Consider the following 10111-nt stretch of genomic DNA (forward strand, 5'->3'; position numbering starts at 1 on the left):
AAAATCTCTTTCAGAAAATTCTTATACTCATACTTTTTTTATACTTTTAAATTTAGAAATAGTACAATTTTGTTTTTCGAAACAATATTACGTATATAAAACCTATTTTTTTATTAATTGTAGCATTATTTTTCCTACATCCATTCCTCACTTCTATCAAAATTATTAATTTTAATATTAAAAAAATGTTGACATTTGCACAAAATAAATATATATATATATATATGTTATTTTATTTTTGGTATAGGTTTTGGTATATATATGTATTCCCAAGTAAAATGAAATAAAAAAAGAAATAATTGTGACAAAAATTTAAGTGGTTGTAGCTAGTTACAAGTAAACATTTGCAAATGGGTTAACTCTCAATTTTAACTATCCAGTGAAGAAGATAGAAGGTCTCAGAAACTCTTCACAATATCCAACACAAATGAATATATTCTTAGAATTCCAAAAATACTCCAAATGCAGCAATTACCACACTCAACCTAACCTGTGTCAGAGTAAAGATATAAGAAAATGTATAAATAGACTGGGGATAATAATAATAATAATATATTGATTAATAAAATGTGATTCTATAAAAATAAATTAAAAATTAAATGCAAGAACAACAATGTATACACATTGGTTTTTCCACCACAATTCTCATAAAACATAAACTTGGAAATATCACTGACTAAATATTTTGCACTCCCCAAATTAGTTTGCAGTTTTACTGAAATTCCTTACAGTAATTATAAAGGAAAACACAGTGGTAACAGATGTTTGACAGGGAAATATATGCGATTGTGTGTTTATGTGAAAGTGATGGTGAGTATATTGAAGTGTTTGCTTACCACAAGTATCCTGAAGAGAGAGTCAATTAAAGACATCACATACCCTGAAATTGTAATAAAATGATGTTAAAGAGTCACTTAGGATCATATGGCATACCATTTTCTATATTCAACGTATAATTTTCTTAATGAAAATGTTTGATCAATTTTTTAATGGAAATTAATAAAGATATAAGGAGTAATCGACACTTGCACTTAGGTTAGAAGTAGAAATAGTTAAGCTCATATAACTTTATGAGAAATTAACACTTCAAAATGGAAACTGAAAAGATACAAAACATATATGAACCAATGCTATCATAATATGCCCACTTCAAATACACAAATGCATGGAAAAGAAAATATGAAAATATATGATCATGGACACAAAGCATTTCGTGGTTTTACACGTCGCAATGCTCGCGTTCGTGGTTGTGTGGTTTGAATTCGTCTAGTGCGATAGTCATGCAGGTTGCTTTCATCCGGTGCGGTGGTCGTTTTTACTATTTGTGGTGGGGTCGTTCATCTGAGTAACTGGTGGTGGTGTCATTCATCTCATATCAGGTTAGAGGTGGTGGTGTCATTCATCTCATATCAGGTTAGAGGTGGTGCTTATGGTGCTCTATTTTGGTTGGAGTTAGGGTGTATCTGCATTTATGTTTAAGAGAATTGTGGTGTAATTTTTTGGGGAATTTATTTTTTAATTGGGGTCTATCAAATTACGTTTTGTATATTGGGGAAAACAACTTTTTTTATTTATTTAGGGTGCATCCAGTTTGGTGCTCGTGTTCGTGGTTGTGCGGATCGCGATTTTCGCATGCGTTGCGTTTGTCCGGTATTTTCGCAAGGTCGCTTTCGTGGTCGTGCGGTTTGAATTCGTCTGGTGCGATGGTCGCGTGGGTTGCTTTCATCCTATGCGGTGGTCGCATTTACGATTCGTGGTGGTGTCGTTATCTGATTAACTAGTGATGGTGTCCTTCATCTCATATCAGGTTAGAGGTGGTGCTTATGGTGCTCTATTTTGGTGGGAATTAAGGTGTATATGCATTTATGTTTAAGAGAATAGTGGTGTAAATTTTTGGGGAAAACATTTTCTATTTTTTAATTGGGGTGTATCAAATTACGTTTTGCATATTGGGTAAAACAATGTTTTTATTTTATTTTATTTAGGGTGCATCCAGTTTGGTGCTCGCGTTCGTGGTTGTGCGGGTAGAAGTTTTTGCATGTAATGCGTTCGTCCATTGTGGTGGTCGTGTGCGTTGTTTTCGTCAGGTGTGATTGTTGTGTGTGTTGTGTTCGTCCAGTGCAATGTTCGCGTTTGCAATTTGTGGTGGTACTTAGTTTTTGTGGGAATTAGGGTGCAATCTGCATTTATGTTTAAGAGAATCGTGGTGTAACTTTTCAGGGAAGACATTTTTTTTAATTGGGGTACATCGGGTACCATGGACACGTTCGTGGTCGTGCGGGTAACGGTGAAACATTTATTTGTAATGTTTGTATTAACTTATTTATATAAGGTATATAATTCTCCTTTACCACTAAATGTATTAAGTGTTGTGGACTTATTTATTTTAACTACTTTAATTAATTATATTATTGAAATATATTTTTTTCATATGAAGTAAACTCTTACGAGTTTACGAGTCAAGTGTACGTAGATTCTCAAATTTGACAACATTGAGTAAGATTATAGAGATGAAATTTAAGGTTCACCTAAAAATGGAATAAAAAAAGTAGCACAAACTGTAGATACAACAAGTGTGATTTTGATTAGAACGAATCATCAATAAGTTTTTGAGAATCTATCTGGTAGCAACTCCTTGAGACTTCTTGGTAATGGGTTCATACAGAAAACATATTTGTGTATAGTTAGGGAAAATCAAACTAAAATTATTCTTGCATTTGATCAAGCCATCTCCAATTATCCTATTCATGACACACTGATTTGAGGCAAAAAAGATATTTAGTGAATGGGTTAATTACCTGAAAAGGAGTAAGGAACACACTGGTAAAAAAATTCTCACTATAGTGAAACTAATGAAATAATGCTAAGAGACCAAGAAAATTTCATACTTACTGTTGTCCATATTGCATCCTTCGAAGCAAATGCATTTTGCGGCAAACTTAACTTTATTTTTGACAAAGTGTCATTGTCAAACGCAAGGAATCCCATGATAGAAACACCTCCATATATTACAATAGATAATTCAAAACTATGTGTGAACAAATGAGTTTAGGAATAAGATATTCAAAAAGAAGAAATCAGAAACATTTTTCTTGTTATAGACAAAATAAAGAAGATAACATACCATTAGTGCTTTAGTAAATTGTGTTTTGTTAGCCATAGATTGGTAAATATTTAGAAAAACTGAATGGCCTGCAAAGCAAAACCCGTGGATACCTATAACTAAAGGCATGCCACTCCAGTTTACCAATTTAGTGTTGTGATGGAATCCAACACCATCCATTATCCCAACACAATACACACAGATAACAATAAACAGTGTTGGAAAAACCCCTCTAGCTGCATATCATAACAAAAATTCCATTAAGGAAATGTAAAGTTGTAAAATTGAAAACAAAAGAAAATTTATTTACACTTTGGAGTACCTGACATTGCAAATATTATATGAAGATCCTTCAACAAAACAATTGGGAAAAAATAAGTGCAACAAAAATTCCAAACAAGTGCACAAAATCTAACTGGAAACTACCCATATATAAGGATGTTCCTGAAAATATACTAGTGAGGTTGCATCCTTCCAAGGTGATGAATTCTATGCAAAATGACTAGAGAGGAAAGGATGATGATTATAATGAAGATGATGATGATGGAGGAGAGGATGATATCGTTAGAGGATTGTACATAGAAACTTGACATTTGTCCATTTCTAATTATTTATTTTTTGACTTTAACAAATTCACTTTCTTAATATTTGTATGAACTTATTTATTTGAGGTACTTTGAAGTTATATAATTCTCATTTAGTACTAAATATAGTTATATACATGTTGTGGGCGGTGCTGGTGTTCATGGTCGTGCGGAGGTCACATTTGTTCGATGCGATAGTCGTGTTCGTGGTTGTGCGGGTCGTAGTGGTTGCATTCGTGGTCGTGCGGGTTGAATTCGTCTGGTGTGATAGTCACGTGGGTTGCGTTCGTCCAGTGTGGTGGTTGTGTTTACGATTTGTTGTGGTGTCGCTCATCTGAGTAAATGGTGGTGGTGTTGTTCATCTCATATCAGGTTAAAGGTGGTGTTGATGGTGCTTTGTTTTGGTGGGAATTAGGATGTATATGCATCTATGTTGAAGAAAACCGTGGTGTAATTTTTTGGGAAAAACATTTTTTTTTTTAACTGTGTTTCATAAAATTACGTTTTGCATATTGGAAAAAAACCCGTTTTTATTTATTTGGGGTGCATCCAGTGTGGTAATGACGTTCGTGGTCGTGTGGGTCGCGATGGTTGCATGTGTTGCGTTTGTTTAGTGCAATGGTTGTGTGCATTGCGTTCGTCCGGTGTGATGGTCGTATTTGCGATCTGCGGTGATATCATTCATATTATATTCATATGACATCTACATCAAAATAAAGTCTTATTCAAGTTTAACTTTGACTTCCACATTTCTGACTGATATTTGTCAACACAAAAAGTTGAATTTTCTTGTATTAATTACCTTAATTGCAATTTTGCATTATGGATATTAAAATTTTAGTCTACTTTTTTACTTTTTTTTTTACCAAAAATGTTAATCTAGTTGTAGAAACTATAACAAAACGTGAAACTTATAAATTGAAAATATTTATATTTTCCTTTTGTAAAAGAGACTGGTGTTAAATTTGTACGAATAAAATAAATTCGATTGATTATTGTAATAATAAAATAAATAAAAAGCAAATAGTTTTTTTTTAAAAAAAACTCTTTCAAAATTTTTTTTACTCATTTTTTATACTTTCTAATTTAAAAATAATACAATTTTATTTTCCAAAACAACATTATGTGTATAAAACTTATCTTTTTTATTAATTGTAGCATTGTTTTTCCTACATGCATTCATCACTTCTATCAAAATTATTAATTTTAATATTAAGAAAGTTGACATTTGCACAGTATATAGATATGTATATTATCTATATTTTTTGATATATTGTGATAGGTTTTGGTGTACATAATTGCAATAAAATATCATTGAAGTCTTTTACATTATGGATACTGAATTAAAATGAAATTAAAACAAATACTTGTGACACAAAAAATTGAAGTGGTTCTAGCCGTCGCGAGTAAACATTTGCATCTGGGTTAACACAAATTCTAACCATCCAGTGAAGAAGATAAAAAGTCTCGGTAACTCTTCACAATATTCAGCACAAATGAATATGTTCCTAGAATTACAAAAATGACTCCAAATGCAGCCATTACCACACTCAACGTAACTTGTGTCAGAGTAAAGATATAAGAAAGTGTGTAAATAGACTGGGAATAACAATAATAATAATTATAATATTGATTTATAATATGATTATAGAAAATATAAATTAAAAATTCAATGTAAGAACACCAGTATTATACCTGTGTACACGTTGCTTTTTTTCCCCACAATTCTCATAAAACATAAACTTGGAAAACTAACTGAAAATTTTACACTCCCCAAATTAGTTTGCAATTTCACTAAAATTCCTTACAATAATTACAAATGAAAGCACAATGGAGTAGACGAAGCAAGCTCATATTAAGTTGATGCCAACAAACATTATAATTAAGCATTTGTCTCGGTTTCTCAGTTATATAAAGCAAAATAATCTAGAAAATTACATATAAATATTCTCCTCCAGCCAAGTTTGGTCTTTGTACGAAAACAGGTCTTAAAAATACAGTAAACTACTCAATGCTAAGTACATTATGTTGGTTATTAATTCAGATATTATTAGCCTTAAATGTTGGTTATTAATTCAGATTTTATTACTCTTAAATTATTTACCATTATTATTGCATTAATGGTCAGTTTACAGAACTGTTAATATTCCTATTTTATAACTTCCAGTATTTGTAATTTTATTATATATATTATTGAAGTAAATCAAAATGAATGAATCAGTTCAACAGTTTTGCAATTTTGTGCAATTACGTTTAATAAGTTTCTACAACATTTTGCCTTCTCTTATTTCCTTCAATTAATTTCAACACATTAATAATTATTCCTTTAAGTACATGTATGAAGAATGAAATCTATAATTTTTTAAGGAATTTAAAACAAAATTGGTTATGATAAACTAAATCCACTGCTTACTGAACACCCAAAGGTTAATTTGGCTTTTGTTCTAAGGCCTCTGCATGATTTAGTCATCATAGATGTTTGAGAGGAAAATATGTGCGATTGGGTGTTTATGTGAAAGTGATTCTGAGCATTGAAGTGTTTGCTTACCAAGTATACAGGAGAAAGAGCCAATTAAAGCCATCACATACCCTGAAATTGTAATAAATTGGTGTTAAAGAGTCACTTAGGTTCATATCACATACCATTTTCTATATTCAATGTAGAATTTTTTAATCAAAATGTTTGATCAATTTTTTAGTGGAAAAAAATAAAGATATAAGTAGAAATTGACACTTAAACTTAGGTTAGAAGTAGAAATAGTTCAGCTCACATAAATTTATCAGAAATTAACACTTTAGAATGAACCTATGATATCATAATATGCCCACGTCAAATACACAAATGGGTGGAAAAGAAAATATGAAAATGTATTGTTCTTGACTAGTTTCACATTAAAAGTAACACGACAGAGATAAACTTTAAAACTCACAAAAAAGGGGAATCAGAAAAGCAACACAAATTGTTGATACAACAAGTGCGATTCTGATAAGAGCAAAACACCAATAAGTTATTGAGAATCTACCTGGTAACAACTCCTCGAGACTTCTTACTAAAGGGTTCATCATCAAAGCATATTTGTGTATAGTTAGGGAAAATCAAATTAAAATTATTCCTAAATTTGATCAAGTCATCTCTAATTATCACATTCAAGACACACTAGTTTTGAGGCAAAAAGGATATTTAGTGAATGGGTTAATTACCTAAAATAAAGTAAGGAACACAGAAATAAAAAAAATGTTTACTTCAATGAAACAAACAAAATAATCCCAATAGACCAAGAAAATATCATACTCATTATTGTCCATATTGCAACCATTGAAGCAAATGCATTTCTTGGCAAATTTAACGTTATTTGAGACAAAGTGTCGTTGCCAAATGCAAGGAATCCCATGATAGCAACACCTCCATATATTGCAACAACCAATACAAAATTGTGCGTGAACAAACTAGTTTAGGAATTTGATATTAAAAAATAAGAAATCAAAAACATTTTGCTTGTTATAGACAAAATAAAGAAGATAATGTATCACAATATTATTGCTTTAGTAAATTGTGTTTTGTCAGCCATAGATTGATAAATATTTGAAGAAACAGCATGGCCTGCAAAGCAAAACCCGTGAATACCAATAACTAATGGAATGCCACTCCAGTTTATGAATTTAGTGTTGTGATGGAATCCAACACCATCCCTTATCCCAACACAATACACATAGATAATAATCAGCAATGTTGCAAAGACTCCTCCAGCTGCATATCATAACAAAAAATTCCATTAAGTAAATGTTAAGTTGAAAAATTGAAAACAAAAGATATGTCCTTTACACTGTGGAGTACTTGACAACGTTGAGATTATATGAAGATCCTTCAGGAAAACAATTACGAAAAAATAAGTGTAGCAAAAATTCCAAACAAGTGCATGGAATCTAACTGAAAACTACCCAAACGGGATGTTCCTGGAAATAGTTTAGTGAGGTTTTCTCCGTCCAAGATGATGAATTCTACACAATACGACTACACTCACAAAAAAGATGTGTTAGTACAAACTATCATAATTAAGGTGCTATTAAAAGAAATATAAGAAATGATTGCAGAAGTTACCTATAATTCGGTGTACAAGATGATCTACAATAATTCCATAAGTATACGTTAGTTAGTATTTAGTAGAACCACTTACATAAGTGAAAAAAGTTACATCGCAGCATTCTATGACATGAGTTTATATTATACAACAAATAAAGATAAACAATGAAGAATCTTGAGAAGCATTTCTTAAGGCTGTAAATTAAACTTAAGAGATCAAAAATAAAAATGACCAAAACCAATTAAAACACAAAGGAATCCAATTTAGAAGGGAGAAATTTAAGCCTCATAACTAATAACAAACAAAACGAAAGAAATCCTAGGAAAGATTTATCTGTTGAGTTACAAGCATTGCACAAAGATTCTCAATATTTAAATAAATATGTAGATAACTCACTGATATAATGATACGACTATATTTTCCAAAGGCAACTTCTCCTATATCTGGGTAGCTATTGATTCCTTTTATGCTTTCAAAGCAATATCTCATAAGGGTTGCCGTATAACAACAAATGACAGCAAAAAGAACCATCAACACCATGCTCATCCAACCAGCTTCTTTCAATGCATAAGGTGTTGAGAGAATGCCAATTCCAACCATCACATTAATTTCTGCCATTTGCCAAAGGTAAAATACATCATCACCTCATAAAATGACCAGGTTGTCATAAAAACTATGGATAGTTCAGTTAGGTGTGATTGTTTGCTATGAAATAACATACCATTCAAAATTGTTTGAATTAAGCTGCACCCACCACGACTAATGGGAAATTCGCCTGATGCAAGTTACATTTTTTTTTTAATTGGGGTGTATCAAATTACGTTTTTCATATTGGTGCATCCAGTTTGGTGGTTGCGTTTGTGGTTGTGTGGGTTACATGTGTTGTGTTCGTCTGATGCAATGGTCGCGTGCGTTGTGTTCGTCCGGTGTGATGGACGTGTGAGTTGTGTTTGTCTAGTGCAATGTTCACATTTGCAACCTGCGGTGGTGTCTTTCATCTCTGTAGTTGGTGGTGTCGTTCATCTTATATCAGGTTAGAGGTGGTGTTGGTGGTGCTCTGTTTTGGTGGGAAGGTGCATCTGTATTTATGTTTAAGAGAACCGTGGTGTAATTTTTCAATGAAAACATTTTTTTGAATTGAGGTGCATTCGGTACGGTAGACACATTTGTGGTCATGCGGGTCGCAGTGAAACATTTATTTGAGATACTTTGAAGTTATATAATTCTCATTCATTACTAAATGTAGTTATTTAAGTGTTGTGGACTTATTTGTTCTAACTACTTTAAGTAATTATATTATTGAAATATTTTTTTCATATGAAGTAAACTCTTACGAGTTTATGAGTCGAGTCTACGGAGCTCTCACGAGTCTACGTAGATTCTCAAATTTGATAATCCTAAGTAATACTATAGAGATAAAATTTAAGACTCATCGAAAAAGGGAATCAGAAAAACAGCACAAACTGTAGATACAATAAGTGTGATTATGATAAGAATGAAACACCAATAAGTTCTTGAAAATCTATGAGGTAGCAACTCCTTGAGACTTCTTGCTAATGGGTTCATACACAAAGCATATTTGTGTATAGTTAGGAAAAATCAAAGTAAAATTATTCCTGCATTTGATCAAGCTATCTCCAATTGTCCAATTCATGAGACACTAGTTTGAGGCAAAAATGATATTTAATGAATGAGTTAATGCTAAGAGAACAAGAAAATTTCATACTTACTGTGGTCCATATTGCAACCTTTGAAGCAAATGCATTTTGTGATAGATTTAATGTTATTTGCGACAAAAGTGTCATTGCCCAATGTAAGGAATCCCATGATAGCAACACCTCCATATATTACAACAGAAAACACAAAAATTTTGTGTGAACAATTGAGTTTAGGAATAAGATATTAAAAATAAAGGAGATGGCACACATACCATATTACTAGTGCTTTAGTAAATTGTGTTTTGTCAACCACAAATTGGTAAATATTTGGAAAATTTGAATGGTCGCAAAGCAAAACCCGTGGATACCAATAGCTAATGGAATGCCACTCTAGTTTACCAATTTAGCGTTGTGATGGAATCCACACAATACACACAGATAACAACCAACAGTGTTGCAAAAACCCCTCTAACTGCATATCATAACAAAAAATTTGTTAAGAAAATGTTAAGTTGTAAAACTGAAAACAAAAGAAATGTCCTTTACACTTTGGTGTACATGACAGTGCAGAGATTATATGAAAATCCTTCAACAAAATAGTTGGGGAAAAAGTAAGTGCAACAAAAATTCCAAACAAGTGTACAAAATCTAACAGGAAACTACCCAAATCTAAGGATGTTCCCG

At 31.9% G+C, this 10111-nt stretch overlaps 1 pseudogene; it reads right to left on the reverse strand.

Moving 5' to 3' along the window:
- Positions 1-439: 439 nt before the first annotated feature.
- On the reverse strand, positions 440-9596 carry LOC137809360 (amino acid transporter AVT1A-like; annotated as a pseudogene).
- Between the last annotated feature and the right edge of the window lie 515 nt (positions 9597-10111).

This window comes from Phaseolus vulgaris, chromosome 2, assembly GCF_051622355.1.
Source record: "Phaseolus vulgaris cultivar YP4 chromosome 2, ASM5162235v1, whole genome shotgun sequence".
NCBI lineage: Eukaryota > Viridiplantae > Streptophyta > Magnoliopsida > Fabales > Fabaceae > Phaseolus > Phaseolus vulgaris.